This window comes from Balaenoptera ricei, chromosome 15, assembly GCF_028023285.1.
Source record: "Balaenoptera ricei isolate mBalRic1 chromosome 15, mBalRic1.hap2, whole genome shotgun sequence".
In the NCBI taxonomy this organism is placed as follows: domain Eukaryota; kingdom Metazoa; phylum Chordata; class Mammalia; order Artiodactyla; family Balaenopteridae; genus Balaenoptera; species Balaenoptera ricei.
Genome location: NC_082653.1, coordinates 33,237,670 through 33,245,401, shown reverse-complemented (window position 1 = coordinate 33,245,401; position 7,732 = coordinate 33,237,670).

The window sequence follows — 7,732 nt, the reverse complement described above, 5'->3', positions numbered from 1 at the left end:
TTGTTTTGTTTTGTTTTGTTTTTAAGGCAAGGAAATAACTATCACAGAAGTCAGAATCATGGGCATCTAAAAGGATGAGACAGTTATGACCACGGAGGGGCACACAGGGAGCTTTGGGAAGGGAACTTCTCATTTCTATTCCTTCACCTGGGTGTTGATGAGTTTTTTGTTTTAGTTAAACTCTACATGCAAGTTTTTTTGTTTCTTGTTTTGCATTTTTCTCTATGCCATATACAACACATGCTATATATAACAAACTCATATTTTTATAAACGTGTGATTATTTGTCGAGAATTTGGAGGGAAGGAGACACAGAAAACTGGTAAACATGATTGCCCTATAGAGGAGAACTGGGGGTTGGAGTATCGAAATGACAGGTTGACTTTTCATTTTATTTCTTTTTTTTTTTTTTAATTTATTTATTTATTTTTATGGCTGTGTTGGGTCTTTTTTTCTGTGCAAGGACTTTCTCTAGTTGTGGCAAGCAGCGGCCACTCTTCATCGCGGTGCACGGGCCTCTCACTATTGCGGCCTCTCTTGTTGCGGAGCACAGGCTCCAGACGCGCAGACTCAGTAATTGTGGCTCACGGGCCCAGCTGCTCCGCGGCATGTGGGATCTTCCCAGACCAGGGCTCGAACCCGTGTCCCCTGCATTGGCAGTCAGATTGTCAACCACTGCGCCACCAGGGAAGCCCCTCATTTTATTTCCTGAGTTCAGATTGAGGGGTTCTTTCTATTAAAAATATTTAATTAGAAACCAGTATCTCCCACTGCCTACCTCTCCCCCAGCTCCACAAATTAAAAAATAGCACCATTCTACTTACACATAGAGCCTGTGACTGACATTATTCCATTTGCCAATCTCTAATCTCCCTCATCTCTGGACATAGGGGAGGATTCCAATTCCCTGTCCCCTTAAAGTTAGGTATGACCATCAACTTGCTCTTGCTAATGAAATAAGGACAAAAGTGACATGTGCCACATCTAGGAAGAAGCAACTAACAATCAGTACATGTCCTCCATCTTCCTTTCTCTCTGTGGTGGTGACCAGTGGTGTTTCAGATGGGGCAGCCCTGTTAACTTGTTTCCTGAATTGCAATGTACATGTAATGTGAGTGAAAAATAAACTCTAGTTTTGAGCCACTTAGATTGTTGTTTGATACTGCAGCTTTACCTAACCTATACTGACTAAAACAGAGCCCTCATTTTTCCAAGCACACAGTTTCATGAAGGCTTGAGCTCTAAGTACTTATTTCCCCTTTGATGACCATACTCACACATCCATCTTTTAACCTATTCCCTCTAGGAAAAGATTAATGACCGTGCGTGATGATGGTGGTTTCTTTAGCTGTCCAAAAGATGAAAGTCAGATCCTGTGAAGTTTAAAGAAAAATCCAAATGGATGGTCATCTATGGAAAGGACTGTCTTACACATTTCCACATAGGTAGACTCAGGTGAGGGATAGTATGGTTCCTTGTGGGGAGGAAAAGAATGGAGGTTAGAAGAGGGACAAAGGATGCTGATGAGGCCTACTCAGTCATGAAGGGATCTTTCTAACCCAGTTCCTCTGCATTTATTTCCCCATAACCCTGAAGACCCTCCTAGCCTGGCCCTGGAGAGTGGATGCAGAACCTGGAGGAGGGTCTACCTGTCAGAATGGGGTATCAGAAATAGGGAAGAGGGGGCATTTCCCAAGAGTGACTGGGCCATGCGTGCTCTCTAATGGAAGGGACATGTGAGTTGAGGACTTAGAAGACTTAAATAACTAAGTGGATCTGAATATCGGCCTCTTCATATATCCCTGTTAAGTTTGCTTTTACTTGTTCAGTCCATCATTCTAGCCCATGAGAATTGCCCTAAAACATGGTATTATCATCTCATGTAGTAACTATTCCTTCAAGCTTGAGTCAATTACAATTTGATAAACATTTTTTCATTCCAAACCACTGATTAATACGTTAAACAGACAAGGACAGTACAGGCTTCCGTGGGGCACTTTTAAAGAGTACGAAAGTAAGACTCCTTTAACAAAGGATCCACACAATTTCTTGATTATGTGCACAAAGGTATCTCAAATTCAGATAGCTTATTACCATACAAAAGTATAAGGAAGTATTGGGATTTGGCTTGTAGCAGGGAATACTATGTAAGGCTATGGACTTTTATCTTTGAGATCCATGAGCATCTTGAAATATTGTTAAATAAATGATAATATTGATTAAGCTATAATTACTGCTGGTGATGTGTCTGAAATTCTCTCTTCCTTCTGGGCATGCATACAATTTTTTCCAGCCCTCAGGATTTTAGGAACAACCTTTGGAATGTATCACATAAGGTCTACTAATCACTTGGTTCATTGTGTTCTTTTATTTCTTTTATCATGTAGTTATATAAAAAGATACATCTTATCTTTCAGTCTAGTTGTAGTCATCAGCCTTCAAGAGGGTCCTCATGATAATCACCTCATGGTATTCTTGCCCTTGTGTAGTCTCCTCTCATCTTGAAGCAAGGCTGGCTTGTGTGATCAATAGAATATGGCAGAAGTGATGGTGGGTGTCTTCCAAAGCCAGATCAGAAAAGGCAACACAGTTTCTGCCTTGGCCTCTTACATTGCTTGCTCTGGGAGAAGCCAGCCACAAGACCATTCAGCAACTTTATGGAGAAACCCATAAGGAGAGGAACAAACTTGCCAGCCATGAGAGAGCCCTGGCCAAGCCTCCAGGTCACTGCAGTCCTGGCTGACATCTGTGACCTCAAGAGAGATCCTGGGTCAGGAACACCAAGCAAAACAACTCCCAAATCCCTGCATGGCAGAAACCATGGAAGATGAAGTTCATCACTTCAGCCACTAAATTTAGAGTATTTGTTACACAGTGATAGTAACTAATGTACAAGTCCTTGAGCTCATGGCATTCATCAATATCCTTAAGATTGAAGATTTGGCAGGGGATAGTGTAGCAAACAGATGGAAAGTTAGGTTAGGGACAAGCCTTGCTTACCAGACTTACCAAAAAAATTCTCCCAGAAGCTTTTCTGGCTAAATTCCAGGACTTCCTACCATATGCATGCAGGAAATCAGGCTCTTTCTGCCCCTAAAACATGTTTAGTTCAATTCATGAGAAATTTAGTGAACACCTGCTATGTGGCAGGTCCTGTGTGAGATTCTGGGGGTCCAAGGACAAGTCATACTGCTTTTCCTCCAAAAGCCCACATTTTAGCTGGAAAGGCAGCCTCACATACAACTAATAAGTGGGTAGTGAAACAGCAGTTCCTGCCATGCTGTGATAATGGGGCTGGAGGGCTTGGACCAGAACGGGGTCACACAGGTGGTGAGGCCTTAAGAAAAAGCAACGTCTTCCCAGATGAAGTGGGAATGCAAGGGCAGGAAACAAGCATTCATTCTAGGCAGAGAGGGCAGGCAACATGAATTAACAACCATCTGATGAATCTAGGGGACTGGAAGATTGAGGTGGAGCCAGTCTGGGAAGGGCCTTGAAGGCCATGCTAAGGAATATGGACTGTCTCCTGTAAGCAAAGAAGGGTAAGTGATTCAGGGTGGTATTAGGAGCAACCTGGGTGGTTATTAAAAGGTTTCAAGCTGGACCAAAGTTAATCCTAATAGTTTTACAAAAAGGCACCATACGCTTCTGTACTTTAGTTGAAGCTAAGAAGAATTAATAGGGACTCCCCTGGTGCCTCAATGGTTAAGAATCCCCCTGCCAAAGCAGGGGACACAGGTACAAGCCCTGGTCCAGGAAAATCCCACATGCTGCGGAGGAACTAAGCCCGTGCGCCACAACTACTGAGCCTGCACTCTAGAGCCCATGCTCCACAACAAGAGAAGCCACTGCAATGAGAAGCCCATGCACTGCAATGAAGAGTAGCCCCCGCTCACCACAACTAGAGAAAGCACTTGAGCAGCAATGAAGACCCAACGCAGCCAAAAATAAGGTTAATTAATTAATTTTAAAAAAGAAGAATTAATAAACAGAAAAATTTATTCAAAAGCTAAGTTAAAAAAATTTATAGATTAATATCAACAAGACCTATGAACAGTAAACTTTGCTGTTATAAACAAGCGCTACACATACTGTATAGCACTTTGGGTCAAACATATTTAGGAATATTTGCACCTTCAGTGGCTATAACTCTATATATTAATGATATAAATATATTATCTTTGTCACTGCTTTCTAATAAAAATGTGGCATACAATTGAGTGCATGAACACCAAGTATTAATTATTAATCTTAAGCTGGTTTGGGTTCAGCAAATTGTTCCTAGTAAAGTGTAAATTTTTTTAAAGGATGCATTTATTATAAGGATATGAGGTACATCTTCATAATACAGAAATACACTAGGCTGCAGGAAGGGACTGGAACTAAGAGGATGAACAAGTCAAGAATCCAGGTCATAGTTCCTCTAACCTCTCTCATATTTGCCTTTCTTTGCATTCTTGTTCTTCTCATTCTCTTTTACTTTGTCTTCCTTCTCTTCCTCCTCCTCCCCCTCTTCCTTCTCTCTTTCTCATCTCTGCAGATTGGCTTTCTCTGCTTCTTGGGCCTTACTGCTGATGGCTGCAGTGGTGTGCTGGAACTAGGTCTTACAGACTCTTGAAAGAAAATTGTTATTTTCAGGAATTTTGTAGTCTAGCTCTTAAATGTACCCATTATTAAAAATTAAATTATAGGGCTCCCCTGGTGATGCAGTGGATAAGAATCCACCTGCCAATGCAGGGGACACGGGTTCGAGCCCTGGTGCGGGAAGATCCCACATCCTGCGGAGCAACAAAGCCCCTGCACCACAACTACTGAGCCTGTGCTCTAGAGCCCAAAAACCACAACTACTGAAGCTCACGTGCCACAACTACTGAAGCCCGTGTGCTTAGAGCCCGAGTTCCACAACAAGAGAATCCACCACAATGAAAAAAGCCCGCACACCACAATGAAGAGTAACGCCTGCTCTCCACAACTAGAGAAAAACCTGCGCGCAGCAACGAAGACCCACCACAGCCAAAAATAAATAAATAAACTAAATGTATATTAAAAAAATAAATTATATAGGGACTACCCTGGTGGTGCAGTGGTTAAAAATCCACCAGCCAAGGATGCTTCAATATACACAAATCAATCAATGTGATACACCATATTAACAAACTGAAGGATAAAAGCCATATGATCATCTCAATAGATGCAGAAAAAGCTTTCAACAAAATTCAACACCCATTTATGAAAAAAACTCTCCAGAAAGTAGGCATAGAGGGAACTTACCTCAACATAATAAAGGCCATATATGAGAAACCCACAGCCAACATCATTCTCTATGGTGAAAAACTGAAACCATTTCAACTAAGATCAGGAACAAGACAAGGTTGCCCACTCTCACCACTATTATTCAACATAGTTTTGGAAGTTTTAGCCACAGCAATCAGAGAAGAAAAAGAAATAACAGGAATCCAAATCAGAAAAGAAGAAGTAAAGCTGTCACTCTTTGCATGTGACATAGATAATCCTAAAGACACTACCAGAAAACTACTAGAGCTAATCAATGAATTTGGTAAAGTTGCAGGATACAAAATTAATGCACAGAAATCTCTAGCATTCCTATACACTAATGATGAAAAATCTGAAAGAGAAATTCAGGAAACACTCCCATTTACCATTGCAATAAAAAGAATAAAATACCTAGGAATAAACCTACCTAAGGAGATAAAAGACCTATATGCAGAAAGCTATAAGACACTGATGAAAGAAATTAAAGATGATACAAACAGATGGAGAGATATACCATGTTCTTGGATTGGAAGAATCAATATTGTGAAAATGACTATACTACCCAAAGCAATCTACAGATTCAATGCAATCCCTATCAAATTACCAATGGCATTTCTCACAGAACTAGAATGAAAAATTTCACAATTTGTATGGAAACACAAAAGACCCTGAATAGCCAAAGCAATATTGAGAAAGAAATACAGAGCTGGAGTAATCAGGCTCCCTGACTTCAGATGATACTGTAAAGCTACAGTAATCAAGACAATATGATACTGGAAAAAAACAGAAATATAGATCAATGGAACAGGATAGAAAGCCCAGAGATAAACCCACACACATATGGTCACCTTATTTTTGATAAAGGAGGCAAGGATATTCAATGGAGAAAAGACAGCCTCTTCAATAAGTGGTGCTGGGAAAACTAGACAGCTACATGTGAAAGAATGAAATTAGAACACTCCCTACCACCATACACAAAAATAAACTCAAAATGGATTAAAGACCTAAATGTAAGGCCAGACACTATAAAACTCTTAGAGGAAAACATAGGCAGAACACTCTATGATATAAATCACAGCAAGATCCTTTTTGACCCACCTCCTAGAGAAATGGAAATAAAAACAAAAATAAACAAATGGGACCTAATGAAACTTCAAAGCTTTTGCACAGCAAAGGAAACCATAAACAAGATGAAAAGACAACTCTCAGAATGGGAGAAAATATTTGCAAATGAAGCAACTGAGAAAGGATTAATCTCCAAAATGTACAAGCAGCTCATGTAGCTCAATATCAAAAAAACAAACAACCCAATCCAAAAATGGGCAGAAGACCTAAATAGACATTTCTCCAAAGAAGATATACAGATTGCCAATAAACACATGAAAGAATGCTCAACATCACTAATTATTAGAGAAATGCAAATGAAAACTACAATGAGGTATCACCTCACACCAGTCAGAATGGCCATCATCAAAAAATCTACAAACAATAAATGTTGGAGAGGGTGTGGAGAAAAGGGAACCCTCTTGCACTGTTGGTGGGAATGTAAATTGATACAGCCACTCTGGAGAACAGTATGGAGGTTCCTTAAAAAACTAAAAATAGAACTACCATATGACTCAGCAATCCCAATCCTGGGCATATACCCTGAAAAAACCATAATTCAAAAAGAGTCATGCACCACAATGTTCATTGCAGCTGTATTTACAATAGCCAGGACATGGAAGCAACCTAAGTGTCCATCGACAGATGAATGGATAAAGAAGTTGTGGCACATATATACAATGGACTATTACTCTGCCATAAAAAGGAACGAAATTGAGTTATTTGTGGACATGAAGTCTGTCACACAGAGTGAAGTAAGTCAGAAAAAGAAAAGCAAATACTGTTTGCTAACATATATGGAATCTAAAAACAAACAAACAAACAGAAAAAACGGTTATGAAGAACCTAGGAGCAGGACAGGAATAAAGACACAGATGTAGAGAATGGACTTGAGGACACAGGGAGGGTGAAGAGTAAGCTGGGACAAAGTGAGAGAGTGGCATGGACTCTCTCCGTGAGAGTATATATATATGGACTTAAATATACTACCAAATGTAAAATATATAGCTAGTGGGAAGCAGCCGCCTAGCACAGGGAGATCAGCTCCGTTCTTTGTGACCACCTAGAGGGGTGGGATAGGGAGGGTGGGAGGGAGATGCAAGAGGGAGGAGATTTGGGGATACATGTGTATGTATAGCTGATTCGCTTTGTTATAAAGCGGAAACTAACACACCATTGTAAAGCAATTATACTCCAATAAAGATGTTAAAAAAAAAAAAAAAAGAATCTGCCTGCCAATGCAGGGGACATGGTTCGAGCCGTGGTCCAGGAAGATCCCACATGCTGCAGAGCAACTAAGCCCATGCACCAGAACTACTGAGCCTGCACTCTAGAGCCTGCAAGCCACAACTAC